General features: G+C 35.2%; 1 long non-coding RNA gene across 2 annotated transcripts in view; it reads left to right on the top strand.

Moving 5' to 3' along the window:
• LOC116667792 overlaps nt 1-20,807 on the top strand; it is a 28,769-nt gene that overhangs the window by 5,876 nt on the left and 2,086 nt on the right. The window contains exon 3 of one of the 2 annotated variants that reach the window (XR_004324871.1): nt 3,224-4,597. The exons of the other annotated variant lie outside the window; for it this stretch is intronic. This is a non-coding gene — a long non-coding RNA (uncharacterized LOC116667792). Of the gene's footprint in view, nt 1-3,223; nt 4,598-20,807 lie in introns of those variants that run through there. 2 annotated transcript variants of the gene reach the window in all.

The raw sequence follows: 20,807 nt of genomic DNA on the forward strand, positions 1-20,807 counted from the left end.
GTGTGTGTGTACGTGTCTGTGTACATATGGATATCTGGACTTTTTTTACTGAAGTGGTTCATAGCTTACTAATTTCTCAAACATGTCTATACACCCACCACCATCTTAAGAACCGGATATAAACTTATCAAATAGTCAGGGTCAAGAAATCCAAGGAAATTCAGTGAAAGGGGGAAGATGAAGAGAGAAGAAAGAAAGACAGGAAACTTGAGAGTTCTATCTATTATGTTATTCATCTCCTTCTAAAGATATTTATATTATATTGCCTATGAAATCTGAGGCTCAATCTGGATTTGCTAACATTGCTCTATATGAATATTGATACAGTATGTTTTATTATGATGAACCAAGAAACAGGTATATACACTGAGAAAAGTAGGAGGAAGTACAACTGTGTACTGACATCTGGGTAGGACTAGAAAAATGCTCTGGACTTAGAAAAAGCTACAGACAGAATACAAATGACAACTTGGACATATGATGTAGCACACTGACTACCATATTATGATGAAAACCACAGCTGTATTAAAAAGTGGCTACAGTGATGAAATAATTATACATGGAAAACGTTTTAAATTTTAGAAAAAAGTAATGGGATCTTTTTAAAGAACTAGCATTTAGTTTCATTGATCTTTTCCTTTTTTTTTTTTTTGTCTCTATTTCATTTATTTCTGTTCTGATCTTTAAGGTTTCCTTCCTTCTACTAACTTTGGATTTTGTTTGTTTTTCTTTCTCTAGTTGCTTTAGGTGTAAGATTAGGTTGTTTATTTGAGATTTTTTTCTTGTTTCCTGAGGTAAGCTTGTATCACTAGAAACTTCCCTCTTAGAACTGCTTTTGCTGCATCCCATGGGTTTTGGATTGGCATGTTATCATGTTCATTTTTCTGTAGGTATTTTTTGATTCCCTTTTTAATTTCCTTGTGATCCATTACTTGTTTAGTACCATATTGTTAAGCCTCCATATCTTTGGGTACTTTGCAGTTTTTTCCTTGAAGTTGATTTCTAACCCCATAGTGTTGTGGTTGGAAATGATGCATGATATAATTTCAATTTTCTTAAATTTACTGAGGAGGGCATGGGCCAGCATGTGCTCTATTCTGGGGAGTGTTTCATGTGCACTTGAAAAGAATGTGTATTCTGCTGCTTTTGAATGGAATGCTCTATAAATATCAATTAAGTCTATCTGGTCTATCTGTCATTTAAGGCCTGTGTTTCCTTATTGAATTTCTGTCTGGCTGATCTGAATCATATCAGTCCAAGTAAATTTCTTTTTGACAGAAATACTAGACTAATGAACAAACTCACTCTCCCTCAAATATCATTAGGTGTAGTCTTTCTGAACTTTAGTAAGTCAATAGACAAGCTCTTTTATCTTATAGTTGTGAGCAAGATTTTATAAAAAAAGATGCTTTAATAGTGAATTAGAAAAATAATTGCCCTAGGAACACAATTCAAAGGGTCCAGATTAATGGAGTTGTGTAAACATGTAACAATTTTAACAGTGTATTTCAGATATTTCAAGGTCCATTTTGGCTGTCCCATGTGGAATACATTTTATCAATTAATGTATTGAATAATAATGATAATAATAATAATAATAATAATAATAATAATAATAATAATAATAATAATAATGTAATAAAAACTTAAGACTACTTATTTCTACCCATAGCCAACTCACTCCTTTTCCTTTTAACAAAATGACAGTTTTCTTCAGCTATAAGCAGTCTATAGCAGCCATGTGTTTATGGGTAAAAACATTATCCCTAGCCCCAGAGTCATGATTTAAGACAATCACTGTGCCTCCATACTGAGACAGGAAGGAAGGGGGCAAGGCACGGCCATTCAAGGAATGACACAGCAATTAACACCAACATGGTGGAAAATTCAAATCCAGGTAGGCCTTGAGGCGCAAGATGGTGGGAGATTTGACTTCCAGTAGGCTTTGAGCTTCAATTTATGCTCATTATAGTATGTTAGCAGGCTAAATGACTCCCACAGGCGCCATGACAGTTTTGAGGCTAACCATACAAGGTCAAAAAGTAGGCAATGGCCCAATTCGTGGGAACCCAGCCCCTGCCCCAAAGTAGTTGGAATAATCCTCCCACTTGCTAGCATATGAAGTTACCAAGCCAATAAAAACTAACAACCCTGCACCTCGTGGCCTCTCTCCCTTCTGAGTGAGACAGATAGCACCCTTCTATGGAGTGTGTAGCTACTTTTACTTTACACTATACACCCATCCCCATGCCTCATGGCCTCTCACATGCACTTTTACTTTAAACTAAGCACCCAACCTCTCACCTCGTGGCCTTTCTCTTGCCTTCTGAGACAGCCTGCACTCTGTCTATGGAGTACATATCTCTTTGAATAAATCTACTTTTACTCAACTGTGGCTTGCTCATGAATTCTTTCCTGCATGAAGCCAAGGACCCACACTTGGCAGGGCATGTCCCAGGGACTCAACTGAGACCTGGGACATAGCCATCCTCTCACTATACATTTTCCTGCATCAGTACCACTTTGTCAATGATTGGAAATGGTCAAGAGAGAACATTTTTGACCTGTAAGGAGAGTCGACTGGGAAAGGTTTTGAGAGACATAAAAAGGAAAATGTTTCTTAAGGTCTTTGGACTTTGCCATGAAGGAAAAAATGGCTGAAGATGCTAATGTCATCAAGAGATCATAGAGGAAAGAAGCCAGTATGCTGAAGTATAACAGGGAAGAAAGATATAAAGACTCTGATCATTGATAATGTCCTTGAACTACTGAATAAACTAAACTTATACATATGTGTGACCTACAGTGACTTTTGAGACTGGATTTTCTGTCTCCTGCAACCCAAAGCATTTGAGCTAATGAATCTTGAGTGTGAAGTGCTGCCCAGGATCCCATTTAATCACTTCAATAACAATATGTACCTGTATTTTTATAGCGAAGTAAACTGAGGCTCAGAGAGGAGAAGTGATGTGCCCACATTTCACTGCTACTAACCTGCTAAGTTGAGATATTCATTCAGGTCCCCTTGACTTTAGCATTTGAATTCTTTTCAGTTAAGATATAGAAAGAATAATCATAAAGTTTTTAGAGGGAAAGCAAATGTGTCAAGTGGCAAATTAAAATCCCATGAACTTTGAAAGACAGGCTGCCTCGAAGATGTGAAGATGTTTTGCCCTGAGGGCTTTTGCTGCCTAAGGCTATCATTTTTTTTTTCCCTAACTAGGCAATTTTGAGTTTCAAATGTGATGACCCCTTGAGGAACTGTATGTGGAGTCAACGCTGAGGATATATATAAAAAAAAAAAGGGTGGAGGGGGAATTAATGCTGGAATTCTGAGGCCACAAAGGACTACAACTTCAGGTTAAGTGTGAATGAGATGCTAAACCTGTCTCTACCCACTCTGAGCCCCAGGGTCTTACGAGGTAAGTTTCTTTGCCACTTAGACCATGAAAAAAGAAAAAATGCTCTTTAGAAATTATTGCCATATGTTGGATTTTGACTTGAGTTGCAGGAAAAATTTTCATCACTTTGGGAGGAAAGGCAAAAACAACAAAATAATCCTCCAATCATGAATAGTTTACTATGCAAATACTAGCCAGAAGCAAACAGGTGTAACTATGAGACAAAACTGACTTTGTGTATAAAAGGATTGCTAGAGATAAAGCCAGTCGCTTCAAAGGATAAAAACTCAATTCTCAAGGAAGATATAAAAATTATACATATATATGGATATCCATATATATGTACATGGATATGTACAAAATATATAAAGGAATAATTTTTAGAACTACCACAATAAATAAATGCATCTCTAGTCATGGTGGTAGATTTTAGCAGACATCTCTCATTAGTTGACAGAAACAACAGACCAAACAAATAAGTATTATATCAACAAGATAATTAGCATAATGTTGACCTAGTACACTCTGAAACTCAAGGATATACATACTTTTAAAGCATATACAAGAATATTTTAAAAATTAACTGTGTTCCCTAAATAAAGTTTCAAAAAATTTAAAAGGACTGAATTATGTACAACATGTTCTCTTACCAAAGTACATTTAAATACAGAAAGCAATTTTAAAAAGCTAATATGATCTCCAAAAAATGGGAAATTAGGAAACACAATTTTATATAATTCATGGTTCGAAGAAAAAAATCATAGGTGGAAATTATGACTAGAAATTGGAGGAAATTAGAGGCTATTTCAAACTTAATCAATACTAAATAGAAAATCTAAGGGGATATAGCTAATGCAATAATTATAAAATTGGAGCCTTAAATACTTACCTTTGAAAATAAGGCTGAAAATTAATGTAAACCATATGACTCCAAAATTTAGTAAAGTATAGGAAAGAAAACCCAAAATTATATGACAGAACATAATAAATATAAGAGCAGAGATTAATGATCTAGAAAACAAATATACAAGACAAAGTATAAACCAAGCCAAAAGTCAGCTGTTTTGAAAAGGACCAATAATTACAGTTGACAAACTTCTGGAAAGTTTGAATATGAGAAAAGGAAAAGAGGCATAAATAATCTCTATAAAGAATGCAAAAAGGAACATAAGCATAGGTGCTACAGACAGTAAACAGATAGATGGCATTATGATTAGTTTATGCCAATAAAAGTATGGAAAAATGTTCAAAATCCTAAGAAAATATAGCTTTCCCAAAGTGAGTGAAAGTAAGAGAAAATAGGAATTATTCCATAAACATAAATGAATTGATTACCCAAAGATCTTTTGATAAAGAAAGCTTCACAGCCAGATGACTTTTACCAGATAAACAAGAAGCAATTGCTATCTTGTGCAAACTCTAGGAGAGGCCAGAATTGGAGGAAACATTCTAGTTCACTGAGTAAGGCTCATGAAATTGTGTTACCAAATACCAATTTTTCATGAGATATTGAAAGCTTTCTTTTAAGATCTGCAACCTGATTGCCCAGTAATAGTAATTTCATTCCACATTATATACATAAATTATGCAAAAAAAATTCAGCAAAGTTCCTAATACAAAATTAATACCCAACAACAAATCAATATACAATGCTATATCAGCCACAAACAGAAAATATAATTTTAGAACAGAACATTTACAATAGCAACAAAAATATCAAGTATTTAGGAATAAGTTTAACAAAAGTATGCAAGATTGCTACAGATAAAATTATGACAGTTTTTGAAGGTTACTAGATGTCCAAATAAACAGATACATTACGATCGTGAATTGGAAAACAGTATTGTAAAGATGTCAGTTCTTCCCAATTTAATCTGTAGATTTGGTGCAGTTATTACTAAGGCCTCTATAGATTTGTTGCTGTTGTTATTGTTGAATTTGAGGAGTTAATTCTAAACTTTTTATGGAAATGCCAAAAACCAAGACTTTCTTGAAGAAAGAGAACATGATTGTTGGTGAACTTTCTCGAACAGATATTAAGACTTATAAAGCTATAAAATGAAGTGTTGCTTTGGAAAAGGTTTAGATACCTAGACCAGAGGAATAGGGCAGACAGTCCAGAAACAGATCCAGGGATATTTAACAGAGGTGGCACTGCAGTTAGAGGAAAAAATGGTCTTTTCATATTATGGTAGTGGGGTAATTGAATATTTGTCAAGAAATGGGCAGAAATTATAACCAGTTTTTCATACAATTTTCTGCATTTGCACAAAAGTGAAATGCAGGTGACTTAAAGTTAAGATTTTAGGATATCAATAGAAGAACATCTCTATGTACTTGATATACAGAAATATTTCTATGTTAAGGCATGAAAACCTCTAACCATAAAGGAAAAGATGATTAGTTTCACTACACTAAAACTGAGAATTTCACATCAAAAAAATAGAGACAATCACTGAGTAGAATTTGCAGCACATATAAGTAATAAAATATTCATATTCATAATTTATAGAAATTAATGAGGTAAACCAGACATTTCAATAGACAAATGAGTAAAAGGCTTGTACAGAGACTTCACACAACAGGAAATCTGAGTGGTCAATGGACAAATAAAAAGCTGATCAATTTCATTTATTATTAAAGAAATATAAATTAAAGTCATAACTAGGTATTACTCACTAGAGGACATGAAATTTAAAAAAAAATTGTGTGGCAAGAATGAGAAGTATAGGATTTTTTTGTAAATATTTTGGGAAACAGTATGACATCTAGAAAAGTTGCAGACATGCAAAATAGTTATTCTTTTCCTAATATATTCCCTAGAGAATCTCCTGCATGTTTATCCCCAGAGATAACTGTACAAAATTTTATGCTGTCAGGTTTTAAAAATAACTAAATTGAGAGCAACACAAATGCTCATCAACAGGAAAATGTATTTAAAAAATTGTGGTATCCTCAGGGAAGGGGATGTCATATAGCAATGAAACTGAATATACAGTTAGATGTGATAATGAATGAATGAATCTGACAAATAAAATGATAAGCAAGAGAAGTAACTTAATAGTATGCACAAAACCTTTTGAACTAAAGTTAAAAAACAAACAAAAAAAACTAACTACATTGTTAAAAGCAAGGAATACATATATTTTTTAAAGTAAGAATATTGGTTTCTCCCATTAGGAGGGAGAACATGATAGAGGAAGGCATGATTTCAGACTTTCCAGGATGTTGCTAATGTCCTATTTTCACCTGATTAATTTAGGCATCTGTTTTATTAATATACCTTAAAATATACAAGTATATTTTACATAATTTTTAGGGTATGAAATATCTCAAAGAGCTATGTTAGGAAAAATAACAAACCAAGTTTGGCAGTACCTCAAAATGTTAAGTGTAGAATTAATACATGACCCAGAAATTCTACTCCTGGGCATATACCCAAGAGAAATGAAAACATGCTCACATACAAACATAGAAAACTTACGCACAAATATTTACAGCAGTATTATTCAAAATAGCCAGAACATAGAAACAATTCAAATATTGATCAACTGATGAAAGGATAAATAAAATGTGGCATATTCATACCATGGAATATTATTTCAGCAATAGAAAGAAATGAAGTACTGATATATGCTATAATTTAGATGAATCTTGGAAACATTATGCTAAGGAAAAGAAGTCAGTCCAAAAAAAAAAAAAAGACTAGAGATTATGTGATTCCATATATATGTAGTATCTAGAATAGGTCATCTACAGAGACAGAAAATTGATTATTGGTTGTCCGGGCTTGGAAGATTGGAATGGAGATATGGGGAGGGAGTGACTGCTAAGGGGTACAAGGGTTCTTTGTGAGATGATTAAGGTATTCTAACATGGACTGTAGGGATGGCTGCACAACCCTATGAATATATGTGAAAGGACTGGATTGTACACTTTAAGTGTGTGAATCCTATAGTATGTGAATCTCAATATATTTGTTAAAAATGGCCCCCAAATTAGGATAAACAAATAGAAGGTGCAGGAAAACAGTTTTTGGCTCAAAATATGGGGGAAATGATGTAAATAAATTACTAGCTAAAGAAATGATCTGCCTCTGTACATTCTGAGTTTCTTCTCACTCCAGATGTTCAAACCCAGATAAGATACAATGTAGTATTGAAATTATTTATGTGTGATTGACATAGATGGCCTTCCAGGTTTCTTTCAACCTTAAAAGTCCTTGGTTATATGAGGAGGGAACTAGTTTGACTTCATAATTAATACTTTATGAACAACTCAGTTCCTTTGTAGGATGAGATAGGGCCTAAATATATGAATAAAATAGTTAATAAAATGTGGAATGACTATATAAACTTTGCTAAATTGCATTATGAATCAATTACCTTTTTAAAAATTGAAGTATAATTGACATATAATATATTATTTATAGGTATACAACACAATGATTTGCTATTTGTATACATTGCAAAATGGTCACCACAAAAAGCCGAGTTACCATCTGTCACCATATTTTTTTTCTTGTGATGAGGACTTCTAAGATTTACTCTCTTTGTAACTTTCAAATATGCAATAAAGCATTATTAACTGTGGTCACAATGTTATACATTACATCCTCATGACTGATTCATTTTATAACCAGAAGTGTGTATCTTTTGACCCCCTTCACTCATTTCACCCACCTTCCACCCCTCCCTTCTGGCAACCAACAATTCCTTCTCTGTATACGAGCTTAGTTTTTATTTTGTTTTGTTTTATTTGTTTGTTTTTCTTGTTTTTTAGTTTCCACGTATAAGTGAAAACATACAGTATTTGTCTTTCTCTTTAGCTTAATAATCACAAGGTCCATCCATGTTGTTACAAATGTCATTTTTTTAATGGCTGAATAGTACTTCAGTGTGTGTGTGTGTATAAATAAAATCACATTTTCTGTATCTATTCATTCAATTATGGACCCTTGGGTTGTTTCTATATCTTGACAACTGTAAATAATGCTGCAGTGAACACAGGGGTGCATACATCTTTTTGAATTACTGTTTTTTTCTTCTTTGGATAAATATCCAGAAGTGGAATTGCTGAATCATATGGTAATTCAATTTTTAATTTTTTGAGGAACTCCATACTGTTTTCCACAACTGCTGCATCAGTTTACATTCCCATCAATAGTGCACAAGGGATCCTTTTCCTCTACATTCTCACCAGCACTTGTTATTGCCTGTCTTTTTGATGATTGCCATTCTGACAGCTGTGAGGTGATATCACATTATGGCTTTAATTTACATTACCCTGATGATTAGTGATGTTGAGCATCTTTTCATGTGCTTGTTTGTCATCTGTATGTCTTCCTGGAGAAGTAACTATTCAAATCCTTTGCCCATTTTTAAACTGAATTGTTTAGGGATTTTTTTTGCTATTGAGTAGTGCGAGTTTTTTTATGTATTTTGGATATTAACCCTTTATTAGATATACGAATTGCAAATATTTTCATCTATTCAGTAGATTGCCTTTTAATTTTGTTGATTATTTTCTTTGCTGTGCAGCTTTTTAGTTTGATGTAGTCCCACTCATTTGTTTCACTTTTGTTGCCTTTGCTTTTGGAGTCAGAACCAAAAAACCATCACCAAGACCGATGCCAAGGAGCTTAGGTGTTTCCTGAGTTTTATGGTTTCAGGTCTTGCGTTCAAGTCTTTAATCCATTTTGAGTTAATTTTTGTGTATGGTGTAAGACAGTGAGGTGGGAAGCCCCATAAAAAGACAGGCAGAACCCCCAGGCAGGGCCACTACTCTTCTGCCAGCACCATCCAGTTCACTGGCCCAGAGGCTCTATCTCACTTTTTGCCTCTGAAATGGCTTACTTACCCCTAAAATTCTATTGGTTCCCTGAGCTCACTCCTGATTGGTTATTTCCTTCACTCCTGATAGGTCCACTTCCCTCACTCCTGATTGGTTATTTCTCTCCCTCCTGATTGGTCCATTTCTACAAAGTTTGTTCCTAATTAGTCAACTTTCATTATACCTCATTTGCATATGATGTTGCAAAGTGTAAACTGGGAGCCTATAAAAGCCGGTATAAACCTACAGACGGGGTCCAGAGCTTGGAGTGTTAACTCCTCTGGGCCTGCTGGCATAATAAATCTGAATTCTCCAACTCTCTGAGTGCTGCTTGGTTTCTTGCCTTGATCCAGGTTGCTGTCACAACTGAGCTGTAACACATTTTTCTGCAACAATAGTAGTCTAATTTCATTCTTTCGCATATAGATGGCTGTCCAATTTTCCCAATATCAATTATTGAAGAGACTGTCTTTTTCCCACTGTATATTCTTGCCTCCTTAGGCATAAATTAATTGACTATATACCTGTGGTTTTATTTCTGGGCTCTCTATTCTGTTTCATTGTCATTTGTCTTCCTAACATATAGAGACAACTCATTAATTTCAGAGGATTGTGATTTACTTCCACAAGGAGAAAAATACATCAATTGCCTTATGCTCAAATAAGGAGATATAATTCCCATGCTTCCTCTTCACCTATCTCTGTTTCCTTGGAAAAGAGATAATTCTTAAACTGTAATAGGAAAAATGTTTAGCTTTGGGAAAAAAATGAATGCCTCAATATGTGCTTCAATGATTCTTTTGATTTAGGAATTATTCTGGAAAAAAGTCTTGACCTGTATCCTGATTTTATGATCTGCAAGTCACTTAGCTCTTTAAATCTCAATTTCTTTATCAGCAAAATGGGATTATAATAATAGGGTTTACCTCACCGAGTGTTTGGAAGAATTGAATTAAATGAGGTAAACCATTTAGCACAGTACTTAACAGATGGTAAGGGTTCTATAAACATTTATTTTAAAAGCCAAAAAAACCCACATGACTTCTGTCCTCAGAACGGGTAGCACTTAGGCAAAGTTTCAGAAGTGCAATGGAGAATTAGGAAAGAACATTGCATTTAATCAAAACACTTGTGAGATTTATTTATATTTACAGTGATTTCAGCAGTTTTTCTCCTTCCAGTTGTCCAACTTGTCCTCAGGCTAGGAGGTGTAGAGAATGGTTTGACAAACTGGGAATTCTAGGCATATATAAACATGTCACTTCACATACACCCCTCGAGGCCAAGGATGCATCTGTTTAGTGGACTGGTGGAAGACAAAAGGGAATAATCTGTTACATATGTATCAAAACACATTACTATCTTTCTGTGGACATATGTGGAACCTCACAGGGCATTTTATAGATTAAAGCCCTGAAATAACTGATGGGATATGCCACTTTTTCTTGATGCTTAAAATACATCCAAGATAGTCCAACAAAATAGTGAAAATTTCAGCTTCAGTGCTGATACTAAAAATATAAAAGCATGAATAAGTCATATCTTGTCTACCTTAAATTTTATCTTCAGATTCTTTCAACAATCTTTGGCTCTCGGCTGATAGGGCAGTCATAATCTGAGTTCTGAATTTATAGCTTGGGTGAGGCTACAACATTTCATATTCAGAAGCTAGATCAATAATGTTTCCATTGATCTTCAACTTGAAACAAATGCTGAGTTTTAGAGACTAAGGTAATGCTTACTTCAGTAAATAGTTGTGATATCTAGTGATTTTTCCCATTTTATGAAATTTTTGATGCATTCTAAAAATGTACACAGGGAACAAAATAACTTTAGAACAGCAATCTGTCTATATCTTTCTAATCTTCTAATTGTTTTATTCTGGCATTGAAATATATCATGTAATTTCAGTATTAGAGGAAGCCACTCAAGATTTTTAAATATCTTGAGTGACCTCTTTCTTATCATATCTTGGTGTAAAGGCATGTATCTCTTCTCATCATTAATACTGAGTTGTTCAAAAGAGGTAAATGCCTACCTATAGAATTCTTGTCTTTTTAAGAAATGTTTAAGTTACTTTTTTGGAGGGGAAGTAATTAGGCTTATTTACTTATTTATTTTTAGAGGAGGTACTGGGGGTTGAACGCAGGACTTTGTGTATGCTAAGCATGCAGTCCACCACTTCAGCTTTACCCTTCCCCCTTAGAATTCCTGTTTTCGTCTCAATCTCTATACTCAGTACCCAAGTTCAGGTTCTCAGAATCGCTCACCTGCTTCCCACCTAGTTATAGAGCTTATTTTTTGATTCTTTCTCCCAACTTTTGTATTAATATCACTTCCCCCAAAATCCTCTCCACTAACACATATATACCCATTATCAGAGTGTGCCTGATAAAATTCTACCAATCCTGTAAGAAAAAGATAAGAGAGAATTTCCTCATAGTTAATTTCTCTAACTACCCAAACCAGAATTAATTTATTTTGTGTATGTGTTCCTTAGCACTAAGATACTTTCCTTAAATTTAACATGTACTTTGTGATCTTTCACAGTTTAAAAAAATGCATGTAGTTGTTCCATGTTGTTAAATTGAGAGCTCTCTGAGAAATGGGGTTCTGTCTATTTTTTAAAATATAGCCCCCAAACCTACTATGATTCTGGCTCCTTGGAGATGAAATGGGGTAGAGGTAGTAAAGATGAAGAGAAGTAAGTAAGTTCAAACATATATAAAGGGAAAACTGTTGGAAATTTCTGATGAATTAAATGTCACAGATGAGAAGAAAGATAAAGACAAATTCTTTGTTTTTATCTTGGACAACTAGAACTACTTAGTGAGATGTGGAAGCATAAGAGATATTGTATTTGTGTGTGTGGGAATCAAAAACTCTGTTTTGTAGATGTTAAGGGAGCAGTTGATCAGTAATGAAATGTAGATTTGGGAGTCATTCAATTACAGTTAATGTTTAAATGCCATTGGAATGGTAGAGATAAAATAGGAAGAGAGTATACATATAGAAAAGTTTGCCCAGAAATAATCTTAGGAATTCTTCAACGTTAAAAAGGAAGAGGATGAGGAACTAAAAAAAGAGACTAAGAAAAAGGAATCAATGAAATGGGAACACAATCTGAAGAATGTGGTATCTCAGAAACTGGTAGATTGTACCATTGTGTATTTTTTTTTAATCCTGGGCATAATTTATTTTTTGCATAGACATAAATTAGAAGCTGTAGATTTAAAAAATGAGAACCAATAGTGCAGCACTTGTGACAGGAGAGCATAAAACCTGGTTGTCTGGGGGCAGGAGCCAGTGCTGGAGAACCACAGGGTGGCCGGGGCCTCACCTTCATTCCAGCTCCATCGTCCCAGAACCCATTCTGGGCACCCACCTGCACAGCAGCCCTTCCTGTCCCCTCCCCACAGGCCAGAACGAACCATAGAGCTGGAACCACTCTCTGTCTTGTAAGAGGATTACTCTCCCTGCCTGTTGCCATATAAGTCTTAGAGAAGGATACTTTCACACTGCACTACTTTGGACTCAGTCATAAGACTTGCATTGGCAAATGGGATGTAAGCAGACATGATTTACACCATATCTGAGCAGAAAATTTAGAAGCATTGCAAGTTTTGGCCAGACCTTTTGCTCTTGAGCCCTCTGCCAAGGGAAGGGTATGTCCAAGAGAGAAGCTGCTCCTTTGACCTGCGTTCCAGAATGAGATGACACCTATAGCAGGTATGAACTGAAAGTACAACTTGCCGCAGAGCTATGACACGCAAAGCACAGAAGCTGACAGGTAACTAGAATCAGGAATAGCCATTTTGTTTTCTTAAGCCAATACAATTTCACAGTGTAACGTATATAGCATAATGCAGCCAAAACAGACTAATACAGAAACAAAAGAGAGAAAAATTTCAAGGAGGACCAGTGTTCAATTAAGCTGAATATTATGAAATTGTGTAAGACAGGTGTATATTGAAAGGTGTCCATTAGATTTACCATGTTGTAAAGAGGTTTGTTGTGACCTTGCAATTTAGAACTTGACTGAAAGGCGGGTGAAGAGTTGAACCAAAAGTGAGGAAGTGGAAACAGTGAATGTAAACATATTTTCAGACATTTTTTTGGCAGTAGATCTAACAGATGAGGTGATAGCTGTAGGTGGATATTTGTTATGGAATGTTTGTTTGAAGACAGGAGATAGTACAGCCTGTATGTTGAAGGCAATGATTCGTGTAGAGAAAACTGGCAATAAGAAGAAGGAGAGAAGATAAACTCAGGAGCAAAATCTTGAGAAAGTTACAGGCTGTATGTTTCAAAGCCCAGGGTGAAGAATTGGCCTTTGATAAAAGGAGGGACCTTTGTAAGGAAGGAAAGTCAGTGGAAGCACACTGCTCACGTTGTGCTGTAAGCTTTGCTGTGGTAGGCTTGCAGATTGGATAGTGGGAGGATGGGGACGTTCTTGTCTGAAGGCTATTTTCTGAAAGAGGTATGAAGTTTGTTGCTTTAAAGTAGGGCAATAAAGGAATACAGGAGATCTGAGGAGAGCGGGTCGAGCACACAGTTGCCAATTCCAGAGTGGGGAAACAAACTTACTAGGGAAAAAGAGTAGGATGACTAGGCAGAGCTGAGTGTTTATTTGAGGTTTAGGGTCCTGAATTTTAAGTGAAACTAGTCAGCCCAGGTATGTGCCTTTCTCAGCAACATTCAGCTTCTTGATGGCAGGTTTGGAGAAGGCAGATATCCGGCTCAGTCAAACCTGGACTTTTGCCAGATGTGTGTGTCAGCAGGAGGGAAGGATTAGGAGGAGGATGTCTTCAAGAACTGCTACTGTTAGAGGTAAATGGTGTTAGAAAGGAAGTATCATGGGTCCAGATAATATTTTCTTGGACAGCAAGTACGATGTGACTCTGTGTGGTAAAAATATTTTAAAAAGAAAAAAACAAGTAACGAACATTAAAAAAAAAACACTTCTTTTCCTTTCCTAAAGTGGTAATGGCCAGGGAAATTCAGCTTCCAGAAAAAAATACAGTCACAGAGAATTTCAGATTAAAGAAATCAGCAAGCTGCAGCTTTACAAAAGAAGCCAGATGTGGTTTGGGAGACTATAATGAAGCGGAGAAAGTCCTTTCTTCGAAATCAACTGAAAAAAGATTTAGTACAAGCCTTGAGCATGCGTGTAATCATAGTCTAAGGGTAAACCTACAGAAAAGGCATTTATTTTGCTATAACTTTATAAAAAGGATAAAGAGACCTTTAGAAAAGGTACTTAGCTCAAATTTTATGTTTCCTCAAAAATAAAGCAGTATGAATGAATGAGTGGAATGCAGGAATATGTTTTCTGAATAACGCCAACTGCTGTATATTAACTTAAGAAAAGCCAATAGTTAGAAGCCTGCTAAAGCCACAAACCCAAAAATGGACTTACGGAATCTAATTTATAGGATTCTTGTCTCTTATAAATACTGCTATAATAGTGGCCCCTTCCTCTCATAGAAATCTCAAGATCAAAGATGAATGGAAAGCAACTTTCCAATATGCATTGTTACAAAGTTAAGATATTTAACATCCTATTGCTATTTTCTTAGGGTTTTTTTTGTAGACTTTGTACTTCAAAAAAATTATTTTTTGTACTTTTTTGGTTTTAGTACATGTAAAATGAGTTCATGTTTTTTCTAAGTTTACTCGTAATCTATTTCCATTTTGCAATATTTTTCTATATAGATCTTGGGTTCCTCAACCCTGATATCTCCTATTATGGTTTTTAAAAATGGATGTTAGTGTATTTTCCAAAGTCTCATTTGGAATTTGAACCATAGTTACTATTCACAGCTGTGTGTGGGGTAAATGGGACTAGGTTGCCAGGTCAAATACAAGACATCCAGTTTAATTTGAATTTCAGATAAAATTTGAATTTCAGATATTGCCTGGAACATACTTAGACTAAAACATTATTTGTTGTTTATTTGAAATTCAAATTTAACTGGGTGTCCTGTATTCCTATTTGATAATCTGACAACCCAAAAGAGGAGGCAGAGTCACTGACCTTTCCCCCTCCTGTCACTGTCCCAGTGCTGCCTCAGATCACATGACCACGGTGTCTCAGGACACCCCAACGCTCCTAAATGTCAAGCTCTGAGCATAGTAGCCATCTTAGGATGAGATTGATGCACGTTAAAATGCCAACCAAGGACAGATGGAGAGAAGCGACTAAGTCAGTGGGTTGCAGTATGTGGCTCAGAGTCCAGACCCTGGGGGCAGTCAGAATCCTGTAAAATGAGGATGGTAATAATTCATTTTAGTGTTTTTACAAGGATGAAGTATAATTATGTCTATAAAATGCTTACTACAGTGCCTGGCACACAGTGTATCATTGACTGTTATCCAAAGATTAATTTCTAGTAACAGCATAAACCCTACTGTGAGACTGAAACTTAGAACAACAATGTGTACTGCTCAGAGTCAAAAGGTTAGCTTCAGTGCTGCATACACATTGTATATTTAAACTTGGCCATCAAATTTTTAAATCACATCTCTGTGTAAGATTTACAGATTTAACTATTAATATTTATCTAGCTGTATTAAATCTCATCTTTATAACAAATGAAATTCAGTAAATTAGAATTGTCTACATTAATTCCTTATGCATATCTTAACGGCTTCTCTAATTAGACTGATAGCTATTAACTTGATAAGAAACTCTTAGTGTGTCTGAGTGATGTTAATTAGGTGTGGAAAGGTAGTGAATTCGGCTCAACTTAATTTTTCCTACTGAGGTTCATTACTGTTAATGTTTTAAACTACATTTGATACATATATAATCTTAAAAAGGATTATGAAGGGAATCAATTACAAAAATCCAGGGCATAGAATGAGTTAACTTAGCTAAAATTATGTAGAAACGAGTGTATTTAACCAGATAAAAGAGAGTTACACAAATGTCTAAAATATTACTTTTCCTGATTTTTAAAAAAATTGTCAGGATTGAATGACCTTTGCATTCTTTTGTTGAGAACGCAAATGAGTGGGCTAAAATATGTTATATTTCAAACTACTTAAGTGTTACTTTGAGCAGTGTGGAGTTTTAGAATGACCATGCACTTAAAGCGATATTGGTGGGGAAACTCTTCGGAAACCAGCATTGCATTAACATTTTTAATAAAAATAATTACTCAAATTTCTAAAATAGTGTGCAGTATTAAAACTACTTAATTAATAAGGAAAGAATATCACTTCTCTACTCTATGATCTTTTGGCCAAATCCCAACTAATGTTCAGCTTTTGCATTGTCATTCAAAATGCCAATTCACAGCTAATTGTTGCCATTTCACACTTAGTTCTATTTGGCATTGTCAGAGGAATTATTTAAAAGTATTGAAATTCAAGATGCCTGGGGATTAAGTAGAGGAACGAATAATTTCCAGACTCAGTAGGATTCTGAAATTTCTGGCAGATGTTATTTTTAAAAGATGCATTCTTCTAACTGGATATTTTCATTTAAACTAATTTTATAGCTGATTTTGCCCAGTACATTATAAATTCTTGAAGGAGACAGAATTTTCTGTTTTCTTGGGGAAAAAAAAAAAACCTAATTGAAATAATGAGCTACTGGATTCATCAGATTACTTTGTTGTTATGGTAACTTCATTTTTTAAAAATAGAGAAAATAGATGTGTTGTTAGTTTTGAGTATAAATTTTATTATAAAAATTTTATCTCCTACAGTGCTTAGGATGCAATATAGTCATCTTTAATATAACATACTTAATTCCATAGGGCCTACACTCACGTGAGATTTCTATTTGAAAACGAGAAATCAAAAAAAAAAAAAAAAAGAAAAAGAAGGAATAGTTGCCTAGATTTAAGTAAAAATATAAGAGCATATGAGACAGAAATTGTTTTTCTCCTTATATTTCCCAGAAAATGTAAGACTGCCCTGGAGTGTTGGTTTTAAAACAGATCATTCTTTAATTTGAAAATAATTGCAAAATTTTGTCTAATGTTGAAAGGTAGAGTTTTCTCAAGATCTGTATCTGCTTGTCAAAGATTCCCAGTTAACTAATGGAGCACTGTGACAGACTATTAAAATGTATTTTCTTAAGCTAAACTGAATAATTAATTTTAGTGGCATCAACTTTTTTTAATCAGGTTTATTTAATTCTTCTCAATTGAAAATTTTACCTTTTTCTCTGAATTAACTAAAAATAAAAAAAGTCACTTCTTTATCAAGATGCATTTTAGGACATATTTTACAGAATACCTAATATTAATAAAGAGTTAAAAAATTCTATAGTACATGAAAATCTCTTAATTATCCCAAACTATTAAGATCTACTATTTAGTGAGTATTATTAGCAATGGGTCAAATCTTTTTCTAAGTTCCTAGGAGCACATTGATTAATACATCACAGCTTTTACCTTTAAGAAGCCTTTTACCCTTAAGAAGGCTTAAGGGGGTAAAAGACAATTAAACAGACCATTAAAATACAAAGTAAGGTGTGATAGGAAAATAAGGGATGTTCAGAATTCTGTGGGAGCAAGGGGCACCTATTTCAACCTCAAGGGATCATGGGAGGATTCCCAGAGGATGCAATTTATAACCTGATTTCTAAAATATTATTAGGTATTAATGGAGTCATGTTGAAAAGGGGAGGACTTCAGTGAAGAGCTCTCAAGGTGAATTAAAAACTTTATTGCCAGTTATGTTGCTTTCATTTGTCCTTGCTCTACACCGGAACCTAACACACTATTGTAAATCACCTATACTTCAATTAAAAAAAAAACTTTATTGCATTGCCATATTGGAATTAATGTCAAATTGTGCCTGTGGAGAGACACTTCTCCATGGGGCTTACACATTTCTGTACATCTTGTGAGCAGACACATTGATGGCTAGTTTTCTAGACTGTCTTTTCAAGGATGTATGTACAGTGAACAGCTTTGCAAGATGGAGGTAGTATCTTCTTCTTGGAGCAAAGGACAGGTTTGTTTATTGTCCAGTACAGTAATATCTCCCTCTGGACAGAAGTCAGGCTGGCTTACTGCACATTATCAAAGATTCAAGGTCCCCGAGCTTAGGGTTCTCTTCTGTAGTGCAATCTGTTGCATGGGTAGGCATCATGTGGCCCCCTTCACATCCCTCTTTGGGAACCCAGGTTCAGAGAACTGGCTCAAATGCTGTTACTTTCATTACTGCCATTTCTGTGAGTAATAAAATTTCTAATAGAAGTCTTGTGTCTTATGTAAGCATCTGTAAACTGGCAGGCAAACTTGTTAGCTAGCAAGTAGGTTAAATTTCAGGCCAATAAATGTCACAATCTGACTCTTCAAAATAATTAGAAAATAATTTCTCTCTATTTTCCTCCTCATAGATGGAAAAAAGAAAAAAGATTCTGTAGCTCTATTGGTAAGCAAGTGGTTGCTGATTCAATACATGACTATTGTGGCTAGAACACAATGATCTATTTAGGTAAACAAATGTTGTTAGTCAGATGAAAAACTCCTGTGTATTCGAAGCTTAATAAACATTATTTGTTATAGTATTTTTTTCCCAGAATAAAGTGCTTTTGAAAAAAGTGATGGAAACTATCATGAAATAAATGGAGATTATTATTGTCATAGTAACAAATTTCTGCTCTGATACTTTTAAAATAAATTTTCAGAAATACTGTTTATAAAAATACATAAGTGAGAATTATCATGGAAAATATGGCTTAACAGCATCATCCATTTACTCACATTTACTATTTACCTGTTGTGTACCAAGCACACAGTTTTAGATGTGAGGGATACAGAAATGACTAGCAGACAAAATTCTTGCTATCATGGAGGGAGAAAGGTAATAAATAAGTATACAGATCAGATCGTTGTATAATATATCTAGTAGTAATTAATGCTGAGTAAAAATAACACGTTTAATATATAGAGAATGCCAGCAAGAATGTAACACTTTTTTAACAGAATGGTCAGAGATGGCCTCTATGCTAAGGTAACATTTGAGTAGAGAACTTAAGAGTGGAAGGGAGCAGATCCTGCAGGATTCTAAGGAAGAAGGTTCTAGGCTGAGGCAAGAGCAAATGTAAAATCCTGAGACAGGAGCTTGCTTAGTGTACTTGAGAAGCAACAAGAAGGCCAGTAAAACTGTTCGGTAGTTAGATAAGTGGGGGCACCAGGCAGACAGGTGGAGGAGGGGAAGGATGGTCCGGAAGACGGTGTTATGCCCGCCTCCAGCATAAAAGGGACTTTACTTCTTCTAAATGAGCGCCAGCAAGAAACTGGTTAGAACCCAACAGCCACGACTTTGCGGTAGCAGAAAGGACCTAACCAGACATGTCCCAACGTTCATTGTATTATAATTAACATTGTGGTTTAGGCTCCGCCTACCTCCCCATGGGTTTTTCTGTGTAAACCATGGGTAAGGACATGTGCAAATAGGCCAAACATGACTAAGCATTCCAGGGACAAAAGCTGTCAATCAGTCAAAAGACCACCTCTAAGCCAGGGTATAAGAGAAAGGGGAATAAAAAAGAGAAAAAGGGGAGACAAAAACCTTCCTTGGATCAGCCCACCTCCTGTTCTTGGAGGTGCACTTTTCCTTTTTTTAAATAAATCTTTTAAAATCTTTCGTTACACAATGCACTGTCTCCAGACTGTAAACTTGTCTTTCAGGTATGATAAGAACCAAGGTCTTTACCTTTTAGGGTAACAAAACTGCGGGGCAAAGAATAGAGAGTTGCAAGAGAATGCGGTCAGAGAGGAGGAGAATCTGAAGTCATGGAAAGCCTCGGGACTGTGGATTTCACCTTGAGTTAAAATCTTGACTCTGCCATTTACCAGCTACATGGCCCTAAAAAAATTCATCAGAGACACCCTAGACTAGTGAGTAGATCAGGCAGAGAGAAAATAAAAATACTTCAGTTCTGCCCACAGGTGTAGTTTGCCAAATCACTGTACATTATAATTAACTTGAGGAGAAGGGCTTTCCCATATCTGGAAAACATGGATCAAACCCGGTAATATTCCAGACAAAAACCCTAAAAATTATAACCATATTCACCCATTCATTCAGTAACCAATTCTTCTGTTAACTTTTTATGAAGCCATCAGGTTTTCCACTAGGATTCTTTAATTTCTGACTTAGTTCAGTGATATGATCTGAAATTTATCAGAGACCTGTGCTTGTCAAAAGGTCTTTCTTATGACTCTTACTGAAGATGAAGCACTTTAGCAAAAGCATCAGATTATAAGAATAGCTGTCTATAAATGACAAAAGACTTTAAAAGGCATGGTTAAACACCTAATTACAATGCAATTGATAAAGAAACTTGGTTATGTGAACGAAAAATACTGCAAACCATATCAGTAAACAAAGAATGCTGAAACCATCAAGTCATCAGCGGCTGCCCCCACCCCCCCAGTGAAGACAAGCCTGCAGCCCAGCCTCTGCAGCCACTCACAATGGTGCACTCCGAGGGACTCAGAATACAAAAGGACAGGATACTGGCCCTATTTAGCCAGGTGTTTGTCAAAGGAATGAATTCAGTAAGCCCAAATGTTTGCTTCCTCCCATATATAGAAAAGCGCT

This window comes from Camelus ferus, chromosome 12 (assembly GCF_009834535.1).
Source record: "Camelus ferus isolate YT-003-E chromosome 12, BCGSAC_Cfer_1.0, whole genome shotgun sequence".
NCBI classification, from domain to species: Eukaryota; Metazoa; Chordata; class Mammalia; order Artiodactyla; family Camelidae; genus Camelus; species Camelus ferus.